Below are 19,195 nucleotides of genomic sequence, written 5' to 3'. Positions count from 1 at the left end.
AGATTGTGTATTGTGTACTGCAAATCGTTGCCACCACCAAGGACTCATTTGTCTGCTTTTTTTTATATTGAAAAGAGTCCAGATGATTAGTGCCAGTCTGACAGCCTTCAGGATTGAGTCTTCAAGCTACCATCAGAACAAGAAGCAGTAGAGATTTCTTCATGCTAACTGGGCAGTGAATCTTCAAGATAAACTGTCTTTGAAAAAAGTTACCTCTAAAGGAAAGGGTAGAAAACAACCAAAGCAGCTCATATCCTTGCAGAAGAATTTGTTTTTAATGTTCAAAATGTTTAGTTTATAAATAATTAAAAATATTATCTTTGACCTTCTTTTAGAAAATGAGCAGTTTTGGTCAGCCAGTGGCATTGCATGTGTCCCATGAAAGATACAGTTTATTATGACTCCCAAGATACAGACTGGTAGTTCCCTAATTCCAGCCCTTAATACTCTGAATTCCTAGGGCTGAAAGGCTGGCTTCAGTTCCCGGTGTGACCACAGGGTGGTTATTGAAGAAACACGGCAAGAGTACTCCTCTTCAGCTAGTGATGGTAGTGTGAGATGAGAATCTGGAAAAGCATTTTCCAAACTCCTTGTAACCTTGTCACTGGGGTTTGTTGAATTAAGTAAGTGCCTCTGTTTGAAAATCAGCTTCTAACAAGTGGAGCACTGCTACCCAATCCGTCTCATTGAGTATACAGAGGAAAAGTGTAGTGTCCTGGACACCAGAGGTTGTTGCTGGCACATGCTTATTGTGGAATGACGGTATTTAGCATTGTATTTTGACATGTTGTTCAGAGACTAACGAAAATGGGTCTAGAATGTGTCTCACTAGAATGTGAGAGTGTACTGTAAGCCTCTGCATCCCCCTGCCCCAGGGGAGGATCAGCTATAACCAAACCATTTCCTATGGGGGGTTGTTCGGACTGCTCTTTAAAGCTTCCAGTGGTGGAGACACCGAAACCTCCCAGATGGTCTCATTTGCACGCATCTTTCTTTAATGGAAATGATGCTTTCCATTAAAAAAACTCTTTCTAACGTTTAATTTAAAAAGGTAGTAATGGTGGGTAGGACTGCAATCCAGGTTCTCTCTATGCTTGCCCAGCAAGTATAGTAATGATTTACTTGGGGTCAGATGGGCAGCCTGTGAGACAATCAGTTACCAAGTGCTGAACTCCCACGTGCCACTACCCAACTCTGGTGCCTTCGCCCTTTTGCTGAAGCTGGTCCTTATCTGCTTCAGAAAGGCAGGGGTGAAATTGAAATGAAGCATCTGTATTCGCTTTGCTGGGTTGTCAGCCATATCTGACAAGGGAATCCTGTAGTTTTACACTCTAGTTGCGCCCCAAATGCGTTCGCGAAACATGTTTTACTCCGTGGGATCCAAAAATATGTAAGGCTTAATTTCCAGATGCTTGCAGAAGCATGGGCTGTAGGGAGAGCTTAGTGCATTTCTATATTGTAGTAATATTCTTACACAAGCTGTACAAGAAAAACAAGAGCAGCACGGCTCCTGAGCAAATATTGTTTCTAGTCACATACAATACTTTGCAGCTGAGCCTGGTAACACGCTGCTTCGCTGTTTTGCTATGCGAGTGCAGAGAGCGCTGTTAGCAATAAAGCCGCTGCTGGTTTCTCCTCCAAAACCTCCCTCCTCGCAGTGCATTGGAAATGACTGAACTTTGGCCCTCAATCTGCTGACACCCTGAGGGAGTGTAAATGTAATGACGTCTTTGCTTGTTTCAGCTGCACAACAGGAAACGCTCATGGCCTCCCCTTCTTCCTGCTCTGAGAAAGTGCTGCCTTTGCCCCCCCTCCCCTTCCCCTGCAGTCGAGCGGGCTCAGACCTAATTTCGGGTCCGGGCTCGGCAGCCAGCCGGTGCTCGGTGCTCGCGCAGAACCCTGTTGCTGCTGCCTCCTCGCCAGGGCGGCCGGTCGCCTCCCTATTGCTCTGCTGGGGTGGCGATGCCAGAAATACGAGCAGTTTAATTTTCTTTCCCCCCCGCACCCCCTCTGGAGAAGTGACTGGGAAGAGAACACAGTTATGTGGCACTGGCTTGCTCCACGGAGCGCATCACTGGATACAGCTCGGCTGCAAAGACCAGGATGGTCAGGTGATGATTTGCCTTGGGGAGACCACATCACCTGCGTAATATAGAGGACACGCTGTCAGGTGGGCATCCAGGGGTCCTGCAATACGGTCCCAGTAGTGCTGAATAATGCTGAATATACAGGGCCTGAACAGTTCTCTGCCTTGCTGGAATACGGAGGCTCGCTTCTTGTGGAGCATTGACAGGAAACCTGTTTAACCCTCTCTGGCTGCTGCTTTTACACTTCATAACCAAACCAGGGATATGAATAGGGACGGTTATTGAGAAACACAAGCATTTTGCAGCTAACTCGGGGAGGAGGATTGCATCTCATCAAACTCAGCCAAAACATTAAAGCAATATGACGTTCTTGCGAGTAAAATTAATTGATTCAGTATTCAACTGTTACTCTCCAATGACTGGGGAGGCGGGGGGGGGGGGCGGGTCATTTTTAAAAAATAAAACGCATATGTACTAGGGAGTTTGCATATTGTGGCATGAGAAGAGACCCTGAGTAGTCTAGAGTACAGTATCCTGAATTTGAAAGATTTAATTAACTTTGAATGTAAACAGTGCTGGTGCAGTTGCTTATTTGTTTAATGTTGCATAGGCATATTATTTGAGGAGCAGCTTTTGTCTGGGTTCTGTAATAAGCAAGTTCTGTATTCACCTCATTCATCTATCACACTACCTAGCTAAATTACTGTTGTTTTTAACAAGCTGAAGTTATGTAACATGAATCACGCCTGGTGAGATGCTTGCAAGCAGGGAAAAGCAAGATAGGCAAAGAAATAACAGCACTCAACCTTTTGCGGAATAGGATATGACTGGGTTTTGAAATGAAATACTGTGTGTTGGTACTCTCAGCTGTACAGACGAGGTCCAGCTATTCATTATGAGGATGTGTCTTGAAACGAAGTCTTGGGATGGGAATGTTTAACAGACAGAAGAGTGAATTTGCTCAGGCATGTGCAGTCCTTGGAGGGTTCTGTATATGTGCATGCCAAATTCTGCCCCCCCCCCCCCCCCCCCGGTTGTTTTTCCTCTGGAAAAGCACTGTAGAATAATAAATGGGAAAAGTCTCTTAAATGGGACTGATTTCATGTGTAAAAGAAAATAACTTGATGAGCTGTGATTGCCCCTATAAAGTGTTATATAAATCTCTTTTCCTCTTTTAAATATGCCCCCATAGGGTCATTAGGCTTGTATACAATACAATAGTCCTCTGTCTCAAGAGATTTTACAACAGTTTATGGAAGGGGGAAGCAAGTGATTATATGAATGCATTAGAATAAAAGCAATTGATTTTAAGTTAAATCTTCCTTTAATAATATTTTCTCGAGAATTTTCTCTACTGTTACTCAGTTTTGACCTTCAAAGTCATGCTGAGTTGTTAAGCCTGGGATGACTTTTTGCTTTAGTGGTGTGGATACAAATATTAAATAATAAAGTTAAGAAATAAAGGTGTGAGAATAACAGGTCTTTAGGAACGGAGTGGGAATAATGACTTTTTAGGAAAGGAATGGTTTAGTGCTCCTGAATTCCCCTTCAAACTGTCCTGCTCCTCATTTTGACCAAATAATTCTGTATTTTTCCATCCTTTCTTCTATAAATGCAATAGCTGTAAACTGTGGCATAGGGTTACTAACTACTGTATTATGAGATTTTATTATTACCAACAAATATTAAAAAATGAGTGCTGATATTTATGGTCTTCTCTTATATACTGCCATACGTGCCTACGTACACAGTGGCTGATTATGCATTAGTATAGACAACAGCCAAGATGTTATAATGAGAAACAGTTACATCTGTAAGCTGCTTCTGTAGCTAGCACCATTGCTGATAATCTCAGCATGGAGAGGAGATGAACAAGCACAGATGGAAACATGTAGTTTCTCACACAGGAGGCCATTCGGGTCATGGCCAAGGGATGTCGAAAAGGCACTATAAGGAAGTAGACCATGTTGCTCTCATTATGTCCTTATTTTCCGAACAAATGCAGGATTTCTCTTGGACTGTCAGTGCAACATCCTTCAGAAGGAACTTGCTTTTTTATGCAAACTTACAAGAAATTTCAGTCCTCAGGAGAATTTTCATTTATCGTACTGAATTGACTTAGTTTTGTGTAGTCATGTGTTACTGTTACAGCAGCAGAAGCTTAGAGCTGGGGATCGAAGTAGCGGCACATAAGGACACCAAGATCTTGTAGGTGGAGAAAGACCTTTCCCTGAATCTGCGTGATGATAACCGAATATGGAGCTCATCAAATTCTTTCTATTTGTATCGGCTCCAATACTCTTTTCTTCTGACTCTGTAATGCTATTTGGCTAACTAATAGTTACGTCCCTTCTGCAACTCCATGATCTTCTTCGTGCAGGTGAATATTATGTAGGGGTATCATACGAATTTGTTGAAATTTTTGTGCGCACGAGCAATAGTAGCATGGGTGCAATTTTCCGATGTGGTTAGTTAGGAGCGTTTGAGTGTCCTTTACTTGAACTTCCCCGACTCTTTTGGATGAGAAGTCCTCGTGGTTTTGTTACGAGCTGAGACCTGTAGGCCAGGAGGGTAGGAGGGAGCGTGGTGGGAGCCTTTGCCCCACGGTTTGCTACAGTCTGTGAGATGGGCATAGCTGCAAAGAGGGTGGTCGTGGCAGCCTCCTGCGCTGCCTTGTCTGGTGAGAGCCTGTGCCTGCAGGCCTTTGCTGAGGGGGGGAACAGGGCTGAGGGCTGCCGGGGTGCGAGCCGTGGCTGTGCGGGCACCGGCCAGACCCCCGGCGGACGGGCACTGCTGGGCTCGGCGCCCGGGAGGAGTGAGGGTTGTTCACCGTCTGCCGTGGGAGGTGTGGGCTAGCCTTGATGTCTGGTGGAATTTCTGTTGGAATCGGCGTGATCTGGCTGAGCTGAGTAGGGTCAGTATGTGGCTGCCAGGTGAAAGAAAGTAGTTGCCGTGAGTGGGACGGATGCGCGGGCGGGGAAGGGGTGTACGTGCGTGTGTGCAGGCAGTGGCTTGCTCAGGAGTAAACTCGCACATCCTGAGGTCCTTGAATACATCTTCAGAGGTTAGTGGTTCTGGTCATAAGGCTCCGGAGAGAGGGATTTCTTGCCCTGCGAGTTGCTGTACACGGTTGTTGCGTTTTCCTTGCATTTGGTAAAGCCAGTGTATCTTGTCCGTTCAAACCCTGAAGTGTCTTCAGGTGATCGAGTTGTTCCTGCTATTGCAGCAAAACTTGAAAAAATTACCAACTCAGTTTCACTGTTTTTGCCAGTTAAAAAAAGGTGAAATTTCATTTACACTAATCATTTAACTGCACAAGGTGCTCGGCATGAAAATGACTAGGTGCAAATTAAGATCAAATAAGTGAAGGAGAAAAATATGTTGTACATTACGTTTTTCATATCCAGTGTTCTATTTGTGTTTCATTACCGGTCCATCTCCAAGAAGACTTCTCTTAGCAGATTGAAGCATTTTTTGAAGAAAAAACCCAAATGTACAGTTAGGCTGATTAAAAAAAAAAAAAGTTTTAGTCTGAATAAATCAAGATGGGAGAGTTTCAGTAAAATCTTCTCATTATTGCAGGCTTACTTTCTCTTAACTCTGGTTACACTACATGCCTTGGTATGATCTCCGGAGCTGTGCAATGGCCACACTTTCTCCAGGTTGTCTTGCTGAAACACAAACATTTTGTAGCCTTCCCAAAGCCATTGTGCGTGTGAAATCAGCCCTTAGGTAACACTGAAATTTGTATAACGCGTAACCGGAGTGGGTACCTGGTCTGAGCTCCTTGTCACAGGAGTGGATTTCAGAGCGTTCGCATGGTTCCTGTGGTTGTGGTCGTTGCCGTCCTGCTACGCCACAGCCCGTCCCTTGCGAACGTGCCGCTGCTTTGGGAGAGACAGATCACGAGTCACGATGGCTCCACTGTGGGGACGAGAAGCAAAAGCTTTTGTGCAGTTGTAGACAAGACTAGCTGTGGGGGTGGGTGGAATGCACCATCAGTCTTACCAAGATGAGTTCAACACTAGAGATGTCACCACGGTAGGTGTTTCTTTGGGAGCACCAATACAACACACTTCCGTATTGTAGAGAACTTGTTTCACAAACCAAAAAAATATGTGCTGTCTTTCTTTACCTCAGCTGACCCTGGCTTTGAACCTTCTCAAACTTCAGAGATGTTAGTAGTGAGATGTTGCTTTGTGAATGAAATTTGTTTTTCTAAGTGCAGCATGAAAGATTTGGTTTATCTGCATGGACCGTGCTTGCTTGAGCAGTTGCTTTCCACAGTGCAGCGCTTGTAGATTAAAATCCTTTCTGTTGTGGTCGTGCCAGTTCAATTCCTTCTGCAGCAAGTCCGTTTTGCTGGTGTACTGCAGTAAGGTGCCTGGTTGCATTAGTGAGAAAGAAAATTTTTTGTTTCTGCTGATGTGTCGTTCTTGTAGATTTGAAATGGTAATGACAATTTTTTATAACCATTTTTTAAAGATACTCTGAAAACTAGAATAACACTCCCTGCTTCAATGTATATTTTATTTCACCTGTAAAGCTGCTTTTAATGCATGTGTTTGCACTTGGAATTTGAATGCTTTGTGTTGAAGCTAGAAATGACAGCGTCATATGCATGGAATATATGTTTTAGTTTATGCTGGCATGTTTTACTGTCTGTGATGTGTGATCAGACAAGCTCAACAGTACACAGCTGACTTGATGTATTTACTGTAATTCTCTATGTCAGGAAATAAGGTCTAGTGAGTAGCAGGCTAGGCAGGGACTTAATACCCATAGGTTCAGTTCCTGGTTCTGCTACACAGTTCATGAGTTTGGGGCAAGATTCACAACACCTTACACTGATTTTCATGTGAATTATGTTCATAAATATGAGTTAGGCACAAAAACACCATTGTTGTGCAGTATTCTCTTTATGTCAGTTCCACTTCCTTATCTTACGGAGATGTCCTGTAGGCAGATGCTGTATTTTGCTATCAATCCATAGGGAGCGAATAGGGGTTTTGTGCTAAAACTCATCGTAGGATTTGAACCGTAATTTTTTTGTGTTTGTGTGTCTGTTTTTAAGTGACCATTCTTAGAGTGATCAATAGTTGCGCTGTTTACCGTGAGCACCTCTGCTCATAGTATTTATGCTGTTAAAGATCATATAAATCATCACAGAAGTCAGGCTACACGCTGCTCTGGAGTCCAGTTCTGTCTCCTTTACTTAAGAGGGAAAATAGCCTGAGTAAAGTACAGTCAGCAGCTTAGGCCTTAGAGCAGGGAAGCATGCATAGACCTGGATCCAGATAGTAAATGCTGCATTTAGAAAAAGAAAGGGTAAATTTTCCTCCCAAACAAATTGGTAAAATTCAAGGTGGAAATTTGTAATGTAAGACATTGTGTTAGAGTGAGTAGCAGCTTTGCAGAGTGGAGGGAAGAGTACTTCTGCTGAGCGGGTGTGTGTAGGCAATGCAGAACCTGCCAGTTTTACTCTGGCTTTGTGCAACTTTGTGAAATTTGCTTTTGGAGTACCTGGGCAATTCAAAGGGTAACTGCCTGAGCAAAGTCTTGCTTAAGATAGCTATTGGGAACACTACAAAATGTTTTGGGGTCTATAGGGCACACCAGTGCTTCCTAGACCAGCAGGGTGCCCTGAGGGACACTCTCAGCCTCGCCTGCGCTAGACCTTTGGGAGGTGTGAATCAGCTCGGCACCGCGGGCAGCCCGAAAGTCCCCCCCCATTTATGCCAGCTGGTATCTGTCCCTCTGCATCTGAAGGGAGCATAGTTGCTCTGGTTTCCCTCCTGATCCAGGATGTTGCGACTGAACTCTGTAAGTGTCCGTGGGGGAGTCGGAGGCGGTGGTGGGAGTGTTGAGGAGACCCACGGATGAGGCTGGTTTTACACTGTGCACGTAACCTGTACCACGTCCACTCATTAGCAACAGGCGCTTCTCACTAACGGATGTTTCTGAGAAAATATTAATCATCATTGCTACATGTGCAGAGCTCATAGTCTTTCACAACCGTACTCTGGTGGCTGATGGCGGGTGATGCCATGGGACCATGGTCATCCCCGTCCCCCCACCCCCCCCCCCCAGCTCCCAGCTGCCCCAGTCATGGTGGTCAGGCGTGGACCTCACCAGCGAGAGAAGGCACACCTTGTCTTCTCTCTCCCACAGATTTTTTTCCCCTGTTTGCTAGTTTAAGACCTAACCAGGAAGAATTTAAGTAATTAAAGTGATTAAACTTGTGCTTTTGATACTGCTTGTTTTGTTTTCCTCTGTGTTGTCAGTGATGCTTCTGGCGTACTGGGGAGGATGTCCTGTGTGTTCACAGTCCTTTTTGCTTGTCTTGTCCTTTGTTGCTTGGATGCCTCCTACGTGCACCTAGGCCTGTCTTGGCCAGTTTGGTGACCGCATTGCTTAGCAAATGAAGAAAATGCCTAGGCAGGTGGAAAATGTAACATACAGACCCAGTGAAAAGTGAAGCCCGTGAATATCTGCCAGATGTGTCTGGTGCTTGATTAGCAAAGCCCCTAAATGAAACTTTAATTTCGGGCAGATTCCTAAGACATAGTGAAATCACTGGGTGCTACACATGCTCCTGAAGTTAAGTATATGCTTATATACTTTGTGAATAGAAATGGCTTATTGAGCTGGAGCCAGCACGGGGAATTTTGGGACTCCTGCTGTTCTGCTTACAGTATTTTGCATGAGAGTTTAAGGCTGTAGAATGATACCAACTGGATTCACAGAACAATCTGCTCCTGTTCCCGTGAACTCCAAATTATTTTCCTTCTCACATGCAAAGTTGTACCAAGAGCTGCATTTAAAAACCCATCTGTTGTCCATATTATATCAATAGGAAGAAAAATTTTAGACTTCTAAAATATTCTGGTTACGTGTTCCATCCTGCTGTCATCTGTCTTTCAACTACAAGCCATTTCTTGTTGCACTTACTTACTTCTAACTGCTCAAATCTTTTCCCTCCCACCAACAGATGAAACACAGAGTTGCCTAAACTGCAAAAGTGGAAGCAGGATGCTACAAACCGGTAGTGGAAAGAAATGTCCACTTTCAAAATAAAATGCTTTTGATAGTATAAAATAAATAAATTGATATAATAGTTTTTTCTTATCAAGTGTGGGAATAAGTAGTAAATTACTTCAGAAGTTGTTTTGTCATATTTTTCATTACACAGAGAGTATATTTGAAGTACCATCAATGTCTATACGTGTTTTCATATAATTTGTGACACATATATGTGATGTGTAAAAAGATATAGCAATTTTTCTTTTTTTTTCTTTTCTTTTTTTTTTTTTTTTTATTTTTACAGCAAAATAAGATTATAAATCCAATGCTGCTGGTTATAATTCACCTTGCTGCTGATCCCACTTATTTGTGTTGCAGTGGCAGTAGCACAAGCATGTTTCTTGGCAGATACACTGCTTTTCCACAGGGCAGCAGTGAAGTTCATGTCTTGTTTATTTTAGTTTTGTTGTTACATTTTGGTAAAACAGCCAATTATGACAGAACTAGAAAGACAATATCGTATCGTTTCAGATTTGCAAGGTTTTCTTTGTGACTGTAATGAGTACTCAGGGGTGTGTGTATGTATGTGTGTTTACATCTGTTACAGCTTCATGGCTTTTCTCCCACTGTTTTCAAAGCAGTGTCTTTGGGAGACACTCATGTGATGGGAGCTTTGTAGCCTTTTCCCAGTGAGATGCAGATCACAAACTCAAACTGTCCATCTCATGACGGTTGGATAGCTAGGCCAGAGACCTCTGGTCATGAGAAATTCAGTGCTGACACCTGTCTCTATTCCTCGTCAATCCCCTTTAAGGATTTGTGCTCAATACTAGAACAGCATCTGTTAGCAGTTGACCTGTCTTGTTCAGTTGTTCCTCAGTATGAAGAACACAAAAGCCTTCACCACATGTGGTTAGTTATCTGCTAAACAGCTTATTTTACCAGGACTTCTGTTTCCACTACCTAAACCTTAGAGTTTAGGGCTAGGGATAATCCCACAGAGAATGACTGACAGATTTCAGACTTCAGTGAGGGAATAACTAGCTCCTGAATGTAAATGCTTGGGTCAGAGGGCAACACTGGTTTCCTCTGTCAGGATGTTAAACAGGAGTAGTTCAGTTTTAGACAAGCAGTTGGCAAGACCCCCGTTGCGATGCTGCTGGAATGTGAGGAAGGTCTCGGGATAAAGCATTGATGGAAACAGCGGATGAAAAGGATTCAAGACAGACCCCTTAAAGGAAGATATAATTAATATCGCCGTGGAGTTCTGGTACAGTAGTATGTTGTCTAGTATTTACCTGATACTGAAGTCTAGAGATGTCACGGACATGTCTGTTACTGAATTTCAGTCTTGAACGTTTGTGGGTAGAGAACTGTAAAGCAGCGAGCATTATCACAACTCCTCCTGCATGATACATATTTCTATATAATAAGATATATGTGCTGTTTGTTGATTTGTCCCTTGAATGTAAAGGCTCTAAAGTTTGGAAGTATGGATGGGTTACTCTTTTTAAATGTGTAATGAGTACTGGGTATAGGATGTGTAGAAAGCAAACCGATGTCTGCAGTAGTAGATTTTTGTGGCGATAATACGAGACTCGGAAGAGACTATTTGGGAGTGCCCGGCATGGAGGGACATGGTGGGAGGTAGGGGGCCACAGGGAGGGCTGGGCACTCGATCTGAAGCGGCTGCATGCTGGGCAGCAAAAATCAACTCCAGAAACAGCTCTAGCAGGGATATCGCCCGGTCACTCGGTGCTTTTTCATGTCTTGACTTACAGCACCGACATTCACATTCAGGTCAAAGATGGAAGAGTGGTGGGACAGAAGGTCGGTGAGGCGTCACTGTGAGGCAACGGTATGTGTGTATATTTGAGAACCTTCCCATTCCCCTGGTTTTCTGCTGCTTCAGTACTGCACCCACCAGATGCACTAGAAAACGCTTCCATTTTTTTTGTACGCAGCAGAAATCATGAACCCCAGCTTCCTGTAAGTGCCTGTCTTTTGGATGCCGTCCCTGGCTGTGTTTGGGCTGCTGTGTAAAAGGAGGCAAAGGACTGGCCCTTGAACTGGCAGCCAGGTCATGCTGGCTAGGTCACATCCATGCTGCTGAGGCAGCCCTCCTGACGGCAGGCTTGTCTCATGAGGAGGTGGTTGGAGTGGTCCAAAAACACGCAGAAGGGAAGCTATCGAGCAGCGTGCTGCAGTCCTCAAACTTCCTTCCTTTCCCACTTTTATTTAGCCATATGGATGCACCTGTAGTTGTGAACTTCAGCTTTCAGCACAGTTTTGCATCTCCATACATCTATTTTATCTGCAGATTCTGCACTCTCTTATGAGTCAACGTGGAAGTTTCTTCCCTTAATGCAGACACTGACCGTCTCTCTCGTCTGTTCGAGCACAGGTTGGAATCGGAAGAAGCTTCTGGCAACTGAGTCATTCTGAGATTGCTACCTCTTTGTTAAATGTCTTTAGAGAAATTATTAGGGGAAGACAGACAGACAGAGGCGTCACATTACACACAGTGTGTGATTGCAGGTTTTTTTATGTAGGAAACAAGACTACAAAAGAGATCTTGGAAGGAAGGCAGAATTTATTCCTTTGGGAATACTTTCCGGATAGGAAGCTGTGTGAAAATGGTAAAATGTTGGAATTGTGTGATATAAGTGATTTTTTTTTTTTTAATTTTTTTTTTTTTTTATTATGGTGACTATTGTTTTTCCTGTGGTAATGTCTAAAGGCTTCCATGAAAGATGTAGGCTTTCTTGTCTTTACATCTTCAGCCACACTGAATTTACAATTTAAGTATCTGATAGATGAAGAGAAGAAAGAAACGTATCACAGGGATCAAAGACAGAGACAGATTGTGAGATGCCCTCCATGGTCAGATACAAAATCTGTGGCAGCAAAGAGCTCAGTCTGTTTCTCAAGTCCTAGGAGCTGGTAGCACTCCCAGCTCCATACATCGCTTAGCAGCACAGAGGTCAATCTTGCGATAACTGTGTGAGCCTTTAGCTCCATGTTAAGCCTTCAGCAAACCTTCATCCAGCGAAGCTTTTGACATATTTAAAGTTTATTACATGTATCTTTGGGTTGTGATTCAGACCTAAATTTGTTTTAGTCTAAAGTTTAAAGGTCCTACCTGACATACAGCACGTTGATTTTGAGGAAGGTTTATGGAATAATGTCAGATGCCGCTATTTTAAAAAATGTTACTGCCTCGCAAAAGTGAATTTCTTGTTTCTTTGTCTAGTAGCATTTTCAGAGCACTTGAAAGGAAGTTTTGGAATAAGGAGATTTTTACCCTGGGGGGGGTGTAGTATCCTGTGCTTTCATTAGGTCATGTCAGGCCATTGTTTTGCTTTTCTTATCGTAAAGATCTTGTGTCTTTATTTGTGCTCAGCTGTGGACTTGAGCTTCCTGGAAGAGAGTGAAATAATTAAGAATTAATACTACAAAATCATATGTTCTCTGTTTGTAACTACGTTTGTTTAGTTGAAGGCAGTTCTTACCTGTAGTTATGTATAGTAATAGGTGGTGTAGATGTATACCAGTAGTAAGTAGTATCTTCTATCTGTGGTTCTCAGTATAGCTGAAAAGAAATTCCATTTTTCTCTGTAACTATGAGAGAAAACATAGACTGAGAGATTCAAGGTCACCTATCAAATGGCTAGTAAAACTCGGGTCTCTTGATCCCTGCTGTTTTCACCCCTAACTGCCAGCTGATGTTCTCAGTGGCTTTGTCTCTGCTAGTGGATTACACAGTGGCAGGGTATGGGAAAGGGCATGTTTAATTTATTGCTCTAGATGCAGCCACTGGGGAGGACGGTTAGGTACACAGGGTGGTTTATCAGTCAAAGAAGTCATTAAAGTAGGGTGATTAATGTGGTGCCAGAGAAGGGCATACGGTGTGTTGTTCTTGCTCTTAAAATCTGCAGACTGCTACGCAAGGTCATGCAGCCTAAATACGGTCCTGGTGAGAAGAATTGGGGGAGGAAGAAGGGCACTGCCAGCCTAAATTGAGAGCTTACGTTGCTGTGCAGTTGTGTCATGGGATGGAGGAACACCTCCCTGATAACTTGCTAATGGGATGGCCAAAGCCTCTCTGTCTTGCCTGGTAAATCTGGCTTGGTTCTGGTGTGACAGACCTGAGACATTAATATAAGTGATGTGAACAATAGCTTCCCTGGGATGCATGCGCCTGCTTTGTAAATAAGCAGAATTTCTAGCACTGACAGTGAGATGCCTTTCCCCAGAACTAAATTTATTGTTAAATAGAAGGAGGCATGAGAAGGCAGGGCTTGTTTAGTCTCATATACATGGGACTCTTGCTTTGAAATGTGTTATTCCATTTCCTCCCAAGTTTTCCTCAGGGAAACACTTAATTTGGATTTCCTATGCATTTTACCATTGATTCTTCAGTTGTCACTATCTGCCTCTAGATTATGGCCATAGTTCCTGTCTACTTTATTCTCTGTCAACCACTGCCACTCTGCTTGCAGGCTACACCGTGACACGTAGGTTGCTTGCCAGGTAAAGAAGGCGGCAGAAGTTTTGGTGGATGCTGGGAGCAGAGCAGGGGTGCCGTGAGTCGCCCCATAAAACAGAAGATAAGTGCACAGCAGCCGGCAGGTCTGGCAGCCCGCCAGGTTAGCACAGAAACCACCTTGTGCACAGACCTCGTTTTTCCAGCTAAGGACCAACATGCTCTCATACAAACAAAATTAAAGAAGTTGCACCTAGGCTATTGGAGTTTTTCCAGGGGACAGCTCTGACTGAGAGAAGCTGGAGAAAAAAACCTCCTGGCAGAGGTTATACTGAGGCTCTCTTCACATAAGTGGCAACACCAGAAAGAGATGAAGCTGCACAGCCGTATGAATAAATGTGCAGAATCCGAAACTTGCACTTCTGGCTCATCTATCACATACCATCCTTTTATAGTGTGAGATGAAATGTCCAGCACCAACTTTAAGCTGCCCTCAGCAGATGCACTCTTAACTTCTGTCTCAACGCATGGCCGTAATCTCATCCTGAAAAATAAGATTTTACCTTCTACTTACCCTTTTGGAAACAGCTTGTCAGAGCAACATGGTACCGCAAACTTATCCTGCTTAATGTCAGCTAATTAAATTCATTTTTTACTCTAGTACTAAGTCAATTTAATTCTGTCTTTCAGAGCCTGCAGAGACAGTTGTGACTCTCAGATGGGTTTCTGTCTCTGATTAGTGATCAGATCTCTTTGTACTTTTTTAGACTGACTCTCCATCTGTGTTTTTCTGCATGTCTCTCACCTGTACTTGTGATATTAGGGAACGGCATGCTTTTTACCATGCTTTCATAGCCTCAGCATCTACTGTTGCATTTGACAACATACTCTGTTTAATAATTTTTGTTCTTTGAAATGAGAGGTTCATTACAGCAGCTGGAATAAAAATAGAAATTACTGGAATACTCTTGGTTTTAGATCTTGATTTTGGAGGTTGTTTTTCAAAAGTGTTGATCTTTGTAGGGAGGGGTATTTGAGTGACCTTCTAACTTGGAGCTCATATACCAGCCTCAGGATGATCACCCACATTGCAGTCCAAGTGCAACAGCCTCCAGTAATGTTTACTGTCTGTCACTCTCAATGTATTTTGTGATCACTAACATTCATGAAAATGAGGAGTAGAATTTTAAAAAAAATTAGTCAAAAAAAGAGAAAGGTCAAAGCAAGCCATAGTGTGGAAAAGAACAATACACTTGATTAATTAAGTAGTGCTGGTGGAGTATATTATGCCAGAGATAATCCGACAAGTATTTTTTGATTTTAAATGTCCTCTGTGCAGGTTATCAAAGTCAAAGAAAAAGTATTGTTTGGGGATTTTCATGCATTATTTTTCTACAGCTCTGGCATGTCCCTCACTCCTTTTGTGCAGCTTTGTGCCAGGGAGTGCTTCTGATCGGCTGTTTCTAACCCCCTGACGCCGTCGGACAGCAGATCCGTGTGCTTCACTGTGAAACCTCCTCCTGCAGTTTACCCCCTCTTTGCAGCTGCATTTTCTTTCTCTCATTCTCTTCCCGCTTCCCCTCCCACTTGGTGATGCATCTTACTTGTGTTCAGACATTATAAGTGCAGAACTGAATTGCCGTTATCAGCGACGTAATTCCCGGTTACTGAGAAACTACTGCCCTTGTTCCTTCCAGAGTATAGCTGGAGCGTATGGGGAGATGTGGTTTGAGGAGAAGCCTGTATCGTTGTCATGCACCGTGCTTGTTCTGTACAGAGGAGAGGGCTCCAGTTTGTGTAGATGTCCTTCTGACACATTTTACAGGCAGTTGATTCATCCATCCATTTTTTGTGTTGCATAGTAAAGTATAGAAGTGCTGTTGTGTTTGTAATGTAGCTTCTGATGTCAGAGAGAACTAAATTCCCTCACCTGAATTGAAATAATGCTGAAGTTCTGAAACAGAAAGACAGATGCCAGGAAAGTGAGACTTGAGACTGTAATTTTTTTATTAATTCCTTAAATTGATTGAGAGGAAAGGAGAGGAAAGTTTTTTTCAGAGCATTAATTACATTTTTTTCTTTCATTTTAAAATACATTTTTCTGAAAGGTTATTCACAGGTATATTTTTTTGAAACTAGAAGCTACAGTTTTTTAAAAACTCATAATAAAATATATCTGGGGAGTTTTTGAGGCTTAATACTTAGACCTGATTTTAGTAAATGCCTGGATCTAATCAATCTAAACATTTGGTTTAGGTACCTTGTCCATTTTGTAATTCCTTGTTCATTTCTCAGATGGAAAAATAGTATTTATTGAAGGTGGAGAAAGAATTGCCAAACCCCGGATAAGTTCTAGAGCACAGCAGTGGCTTTATAGGCACTTTCTAAATACCCGTGTTTGTAAGGCCTCTTCAGCTCTGTTGGCGTGAATATGCTGTGTGCATTAATATGAATATTTATAATGCAAAAGATTGCATATTTGCTTCTTCAGTGCAGTGCTTTGTTGTAAGAATGGAGTTCTTTGGGGTGACAGAGTAACTTCTCTGTAGTTTAGTAAGTATAAAGACAGCTTTAGGATTGTCTTAAGACCGATAGACTCAGTTTTGAGAAGTGATGGTACACTTACGTGGAAGTAAGTCGGCAGCAAAACTTATTTTTCAGCTTCCATTAATTTTTCTAACTGTGCATTTCCTTAAAACACGGCCTGTGAAAATGAAGGTCTTAATTGATGGCACTGGAGATTACCACTGTCTAGCCATAGAAAATAAACAGTTTGGACAAGAACTGTGTTTATTTTCTTACAATCCTCTCTTTCTGTAGAGACTATATTGATTTGTGTGTTTAGTTCCCAACCTTTCTTCCACCAAGATTTTAAGTGCTGGGTCCCCAGCGTACTCCTGTCAACACTAGCTATTTCCATAATTGCCAGAACCACATACTTAAATACCTCGCGTATAATTTCGATTTTCAGGTTTCACAATGGCTTCCATGTTTCTGCTTCACCTAGACAGACTTTGCCTTTGCCTTAAACAGGCTCTTCTAGGACTTGCAATTTCTGAGTGTATTTTTGGGACTTTGGTGTTTCTTTCTCACTGAAGGAAAGGCACTAGGAAGGCTCTGCCAGAAGGGTCTTTGTGAAAGGTCTTGAAAGTTGTCAGGTTCACGAGTAGTTCAGTCAACTCTTAGCAGCTGCTCCTTAGTCCCTCCTGCTCCGCCAGAAGTGGTTTGTTTTGAGCAGTTTTGGCTTTCTCCTACGTGGTCTCCAGGATCCCTTCATCTCAGCTGTGAGCAGAGGGGCAATAAGCTCTGAAAATGGGGCATGACTTGCGGCCTTGAAAATCTGGACCATGGCTTTGACCTGGCCAAAGAAGAGGACAAGGCTCGGTGAAGGAATCTGAGCAAAAGGGAATCAAGTGGAGAATTACGAACTCATTTCCTACAGGACACTGAACAGCAGGAAGCCAGTGGTAGCTGGTGATGGCTACCAACCTGAATTAGGTTTGAACTGATGCACTAGAGCTGAAAGATTGCATTTCACTTGGTTCCATGTGTTGTGATATACTTCTGTTCACAATGTAGCTACTTTGTGGTCATTCTTTTATATTCATGTGGTGATGTAGGATTTTTGTTTTAGAGTATTCGTTTTCCAGGAGTACTGTTAACAGGCAGCAAGAAAAAAGAAAGGAAAAATGTTTAACTAAATTATTCACCTGAAAAGTTCTGGTAGTTTTTTAAAAGCTAAATGAAGTGATGCAAGATAAGTGATTAGGTACAGTCATTAGGGACAGATTGATTAAATGACTCCAAGTAAATCTGCAAGCAGAAAAAGAATGAGTTGCATGTCTTACTGTATTTTCCTGCTGAAGGCAGGTGGCCATGTTTAGCAGCATCCTTTTGTGGGGAAGGATGCAATGAGTGATTTCTCCAGGAGGGGAGATTCTTTTTTAAGCCTTCAATGGGTTGAGAAGGATGTAGGTAAAACAGGGTTATTGGGAAGCAAAATTTAAGCAGTCCAATAGAATGAATCTATCTAACACTCAGAAAAATGTCTGGTTTAGGGAGACTCCTTTATAACATCAAGCCTGCACGTGAAGAGTTAGGGATGTATATTCCTTAAAAATTCTAAGTGTACTTTGTAAGTTAAAGCCGTCCACCAAATCTAGATAATGCTTTCGTACTCTTTTGTACCTGTGCGTACCTGGGAATGCAGACACCGGGCCATCTTTTGGCATTTCTAAAAACGAGGGACCGGCGGGCCCTCCGCAGGCGCCTTCTGGCAGAACCTCCCCGGGCAGGTGAGTGGTTTTCACGCGTTCGTGCTCTGTCCGTTAGGTCAGAAGCACGGCGAGTTTTGCAGTGCGTCAGCCGTCCCGGGAGCGCCCACAGCCAGCCCGTTCGGCTCGCGCCGGCTCCCCGGCTCGTGCTGGGTCCCTGGCCCGCCCGGCGGCGCAGCCCTGCCAGCCCGCGTTGGCTTCGTCCTCCCTGTGTCGGCCAACGTGCGCACTTGCCGACCGGGAGCCCCGAGCTGGATTCAGAGGCGTCAGGCCTCCCCGAGTTTCCCGGCGAGCCGTCTGTCGCTTGAGCAGCCAGAAGTGGCTGGAAGTGAGGGAAAAGGAAGGAGCCGTGGCTGGGGCTACCGAGTGGAGGTGGGTGAAGGAGTGAGGTTGTGCCTCAGCCAGCGTATTGCAGTGGGGCGGCCTGGGAACCCCCCGGCCCCAGCACAGAGCTGGAGTGCCTGCCCGCCCGCCCGCCCGCTGGCAGGTACGGGGTACGGGGCTCTCCCCGAAGAAGGGGAGCGCCGCTGAAATCCCGGCGATGGGGCACGGCAGGGCACCGCTCCGGCCGTCAGCCGGGGCTGCCTCTGGGTGCTGTTACCAGCCATTGCTCTGCTGTCTTGCTCGCTACTGCTGGATCCCGTGCTGCGGCTCAGCAACTCACCTCAGTCTCTGGCGTTTAAGTATGCGAATACTTAAATATATGTCCTCTGCTCTTGTGCCGATTCTGGTTTTTCTTTCTTTTTTTTTTTTTTTTTGTTTTGGACCATGGAGCATGTTCTTCCTAACTTAATGTTTACAAAGTTTTACGGTTGTTATCGAAGACCAAATACAGAGTATAGGAGACGCTGACTTGCTTAGGTGGCAGCAAATGAAGATGTACGTAGTGCTAGTGGACTGTGTGACGTTGTGCCTGGCCGATGAAGCGTAGTAAAGGCAAGAGCCAAGCCACTTTGGAGGTATGAAGAGTCAAAGAAGCATTAGAGTAATTTAAAAAATGTAAACTGTGGCTAAAACCTAAACCCACCATTTCTTTAAAATTCTTCGTTATTTACCAGACTTCCCTCCTGAAAACCTCTTGCCCTAGGATAAGTTGCAGCTTGTAGAGCAGGAGGAAGATCAGCTTCTGTTTGGGGAGGCTTGATTTAAAAAGACAGGACCCCAGCTTTATCTTTGATAAAGATCAAAGATCATCTCATCTCTGTGGGTGTGTCTGGGTATATTTCTGAGTATCCTGTAAGTCATATTATTCACATTTTCAAAGTAAAGAGAATCCCATTAATCTGCCTTTTGTATCAATAACTGCATTTTATGGCTTTATCCAC

The 19,195-nt window shown here is 43.6% G+C and overlaps 1 protein-coding gene across 9 annotated transcripts in view; it reads left to right on the top strand.

Annotated features, from left to right (window-relative positions):
• The window catches only part of HIVEP2 (HIVEP zinc finger 2), a 142,346-nt gene that overhangs the window by 16,661 nt on the left and 106,490 nt on the right, over positions 1 to 19,195 (top strand). The window lies entirely within an intron of this gene.

Source organism: Accipiter gentilis, chromosome 5 (genome assembly GCF_929443795.1).
Source record: "Accipiter gentilis chromosome 5, bAccGen1.1, whole genome shotgun sequence".
NCBI lineage: Eukaryota > Metazoa > Chordata > Aves > Accipitriformes > Accipitridae > Astur > Astur gentilis.
The sequence above is the reverse complement of the archived record's forward strand: the minus strand, read 5'-3'. Positions and strand labels throughout refer to the sequence as shown.